Here is a 5000-nt window from a genome sequence, read left to right as displayed (position 1 = left end):
TGACTGGTTCAGGAAGTGGTTCGAACTTTGCCGCGAGCTATGACAGCGATATAAACCCCTCAGACTTCATTCATAATGTGGGTGTTTGATGGAGAGTTGCGGTTAGTGAGAGTTTGGAGACAATTTGGAGGTTTAGGAGAGTGAGGAGAGAAAGTCAGGAGAGAATGGAGCCAGCTAAGAAGAGGAGGATGTCCTCCCCTGTGTGGGAACACTTTGATCTTATTCCTCCCAACAAGGTATGTACATTTCTACAGAAGATGTATTTTCATAATACTTATGGTGCATTACAATTTATGTTAAGCTGTCTTTACTTTTGTACAAGGTGAAGTGTTTGCTATGTGCCAGGGAGCTGGGATATAACAGCAACACCTCATCCATGCTCAGGCACTACAGAGCTTTGCATGAGAATAAGGGGAACACCGACTGTGGAGCAAGACCAGGTGAGCCATCAAATGCCATGATAATATAGCATGCCGTAATGTTACTAAAGGATATAACAATATTATACAACTGTAATAAATTACGTGTGTGATGTTTATATTTGTGCTTTGTTTTTATTGTCTTTCCTCAGGAGAACAATCTCAAATAGATGAAGACCTGGTTAGCATGGTGATTGAGGACCCCCAGCCATTTAGCATTGTGGAGGACAAAGGATTTAAAAGATCTGTTAAATCATTAAATCCTACCTATGTTCTCCCCACTAAAAAGGTCATAAAAGCAGTGAAACTTTAGTTTTTACAGAATAAAATGTGAACAGGCAGGACTGAGGCTCAAAGTGTGTAGCTGTCCATACCCCAACGTTACAAAAGCACAACCACTGTGCATACCCCAACCACACCTCACCTCACAGTAAATGATCATTTCCATTTTTAGCATTTCCAAATAATCATTTTCCATACTGCCAGTATAAATATACACAGTATACTGCCATCACTACAGTATACATGTTTTACACACTCCTTTTGTATTTGTTGACATTTACAGGCTGTGTGCAAAATGCCACACTCTTCAAATTCATGCCAACTAATATTTTTACGTCCAGTAGATGTCCTAGTAGAGCAAATGAAACTTCAAGAAGCTTTGCGCTGGGGTGAACCAATTGGATGAAAAGCTTCAGTGCTTCATGAAGCTTCATCTGCCCATCACTAATCAAAATCATTCAAGCTGTGCTCAAGCTGCGGTCAACAGAAAGTTTTGCCTCATGCTCACCCTACCTTTCTGCTCATCAACATCAGGTGCGGTGAACAGGTGAGTGCAACCACATTTATCATCTAACACACCCATGAGACACGCCCCACACCCGTGCACCAATACAGTGAGTCCATTTAAACAGATCTTCCCAAAGTGTGGGGCCCGCCCCCTAGGGGGGGCGCAGAGCCATTGCAGGGGGGGCGTGGGATGAAAAGGGGGGATGGTTGGACACTGCAAGCATAATGACAGGTTTTTGATGGGGCGCCCACGCAAATGCAAAGCAGGAGATGAAGCATCGCTGAATATGTTTTCAAACCAACTTCATTCTAAGTCAAAGACTAGAAAATATGGTGAAGCATATCTGCCCTTTGGCTTCACCTGAACAAGTGCCAAGGTAGGTCTCCCCTGCAGAATTGGTTTTCCCTGCGTCGGGAGCAGCGCTGGGCTCTCCAAATCACGGACAAACAGGATCCTACATTCTTCATTTTAAGTTCACAAACACTTCTTGTAATAACTAACTACTCCTGACATTTTGGACATGTTAGCTCTTTATACAGTAAAGTTACAGTGGGATACAAATAATATCAGGCTGATCCTGCCATGATTTGTTCCCCCGGTTTAAATCACGGACAAACAGTATCCCACAGCTGTTTATGTTTTTAAACATATTTTGCACAGAGAGACATTTTTTGAGAAATGTATTGACAGCAATGCTGAATATTATTACACAGGAAAAAAAAAACAACTACACGTAAAATAATCACACCATGACGCCTCTGCCTTTCTAAATGCAGGGACAGTAACTGCGTGTGTATATGTAAGCGTGTAAAACCTGATGATAGTCAGATTAACAGTATTTTGTCTCTATCTGCCATTCTGCAATTCATCTCATGTAAACAATAACGTGGCGCACAGCGTGACGTGAAAAGAGGCACATACCTTTGTCATTGCGTGACGAACTCTGTAATCCTCGTCCACACGTAAACGCAAAAAAGGAGTTTTAAATAATCTCCGTTTTCGGTGAATCGCAACGCCGTTTACGTGTTGATGAAAGGCCCAAACGCATAGAAACAGCTGAGTTTTCAAAAATACCCGTGTAGGTGTGGACGCAGCGTAAAAGAGTTAGTAGTTTATTTTATTACTACCTGTAATTTACTGCAGTTTACTTGTATTTGCTTAATTGTTTACTAAATGTTTGAGGTGTGAAATAAATGACAATGGAGTTTGAAAAAAAAAATATATGTGTGTGTGCTTGAAGGATGTGTTTGTGCGCGCACGCGCGCGCGCGCGCGCGGGGGGGGCAACATTTTCTTGTAAAACAAAGGGGGGCCTAGCAAAAAAAGTTTGGGAACCACTGATTTAAACCAACCCACTTAGTCAAAAAAAAGAGCAACTCATATGGCTCCTACAGTTTATTTTGTGACCCAGAAAGAATAATAAGAGTAATATTAAAACTAGCTAGCTGCCGCCATTGTTGGAAACGGAGCTGGGCAGCGCTATGAATTCTGGGTAGTGATGCACGAATCATGAACGAATCGTTCAGTACTCAAGAATCACTTTATTGACTCATGAATCATGATTCACAAGCCCAACTGACTCACTGACTCATCCCTGTTGCTGTTAGCAGCAACATATCTAGCTTATAATTAAAATTGTGGGGAAAAAAAACAACATCCAGTTTCTTAACAAAAACATTTCTGCTCTGAACTGGAAGAAAAAGCCCTGAGTAGAAGCTCACATCAAGACAATAGCTCCTCGGTTCACAGTAGCATCGCTCTGCTAACATGCTAACAGCACATTTGAGCTACTCACCCCCTCCCTCCTGTGCTGAATCATAGAGCAAGCGAATCACTCAGGACTCACTGGTCGTGTCCAAATTCATGGGCTGCATCCTCCTGAGGACGCATTTGTAGACCGATTACGTCACAGCGACGCGCCGAAGGCTGTCCAAATTCGTAGATTCCTCCAAATGCAGCCGACAAATGCGTCCTCCTTTTCCCCAAATTTGAAGGATGGGTCGGGTGTGTCCTTCGTGGCCCACCATATCCCAGAATTCAGAGTGCGGCCCAGCCAAACTCCAGTTTCCGGCAATGGCGGCCGCTACTAAGTTTTAAAATTACTTTTATTAATCTTTCTCGGTCACAAAATAAACTTTTAACATATTTTCAGGCGAGAATGTAGCTGTGTAAACATCAAATATCTGCTCGGTTTATCAAGATATCGCATATTTGCAAAAGTGCTTCGACGTTTTCGGAGACGTCTGTTACCCACCAGCTCGATAGCTAGCCGGGAGCTCGAGGGTCACTGAAGCCGCCGAGAACGGCACAACTCCCGGCACATCATTTTCAGATCACCGCGGACTTTCGCTACTCAGGTTAAACGTAATATATAAGTCACTTAGACAACCTAAAAATGTTATTGTTTGGCTTTTTTCAGTGTTTTATTTGTTCGTGAGTAAATCGGTTTGGCTGAGATTAAAGATATTAGATTAGATTAGATAAAATAAAACTTTATTAATCCCCCGGGTGGTTTTCACACAGCTGAATAAACGTCAAACAGAAAACTGATTAAACAGAAGCATGAGATGGTCGAGAATTTACGCCAGTGTCCTGTTATATTTTAGATAGCAAGGAGCAGACGGCTGAGTTTAATAAACTCCACCGAGACAGCGGTGACGCTAATCAGAAGGCTAGACCGTCCAATTCCACGGCTGTTTACTTCCGGCCTACCCGACCTTCTGAGGACCCGGCCCACGTAGACCGCAAAGGCCGGGTCCTCAGGAGGATGCAGCCCATGAATTTGGACACGACCACTAACCCCCGCCCTCCTGGCTCACAGCTTCTTCTTCTTCTTGGTTGGCAACCAATGTTAAGGCGCATTACTGCCCCCTGGCTCACAGCTCAGTGGACATTTAGATGAGAAAATATATATTTGACAGATTTAAGGAAAATACTAATAAAATAAAAATAAGCAAACTAAATGTTCCCTTTAGAAATTTTTTTGCTCTTTTTTGCTCTATAAAATAGTTGTTTTCTTTTAGAATCACTCATCTTAGCAGTAGGATATACATGAAAAAAGAAAAGAAATTAAGTTTGAGTGAAAATGTACATTTTTTGCACTCTCTGGTCAACTGACTCAGTGAAGCAAATGACTCAAAAAACCCGATTCACTTTGGTGAGTGACTCATTAAAACTCGATTCAGTAAAAAGAATCAAATTTACCATCACTAATTCTGGGACACAGCTTCTTCTTCTTCGGGGTTTAACGGCAGCTGGCATCCTTGTACATGCAGTGCTGCCATCTTCTGTTTCAGTCCGTCATTACACTCTTAAATCCTACTACTTATTCCTGCGTCTTTTGGGATCTTACAAAGCTTCAAACGACGTGTCGACTATTAAATTAGTCGTCGACGATTTTGATAGTCGACGTAATCGTGACTAGTCGACTAATCGTGGCAGCCCTACTACAGATGCTATACTAAAAACACACTCAAGCCAGATAACTGCAGTATCCAATCAACGGTCGCCTTCATAGACAAGCTGAAAAGTGTCACACTAACAAAGAGATGAAAAAGAAACAAAGCGTTGTCTAAAACACTGGGACACATTCACACCAACATAATTACGGACTGGTGGCCTTCTGCTATAGCACTTTTCTACTTTACCCGAGTGCCTCATTGACACCAGCACGTTTTTATGTATAAGTGCTTTCTAGCCAGCATTCACACAGATGGATGCATCAGAGGGAGACCTGGAGTTAGCATCGTTCCCAAGGATATCTGACATGCAGAGCACAGCAGATGACCTGCT

At 42.4% G+C, this 5000-nt stretch overlaps 1 protein-coding gene across 5 annotated transcripts in view; it reads right to left on the bottom strand.

Annotated features, from left to right (window-relative positions):
• The window catches only part of gyg2 (glycogenin 2), a 35912-nt gene that overhangs the window by 10225 nt on the left and 20687 nt on the right, over positions 1 to 5000 (bottom strand). The gene's annotated exons all lie outside the window — the stretch shown is intronic.

The sequence above is a fragment of the Oreochromis aureus genome, linkage group 23 (assembly GCF_013358895.1).
Source record: "Oreochromis aureus strain Israel breed Guangdong linkage group 23, ZZ_aureus, whole genome shotgun sequence".
Taxonomy (NCBI): domain Eukaryota; kingdom Metazoa; phylum Chordata; class Actinopteri; order Cichliformes; family Cichlidae; genus Oreochromis; species Oreochromis aureus.
The sequence above is the reverse complement of the archived record's forward strand: the minus strand, read 5'-3'. Positions and strand labels throughout refer to the sequence as shown.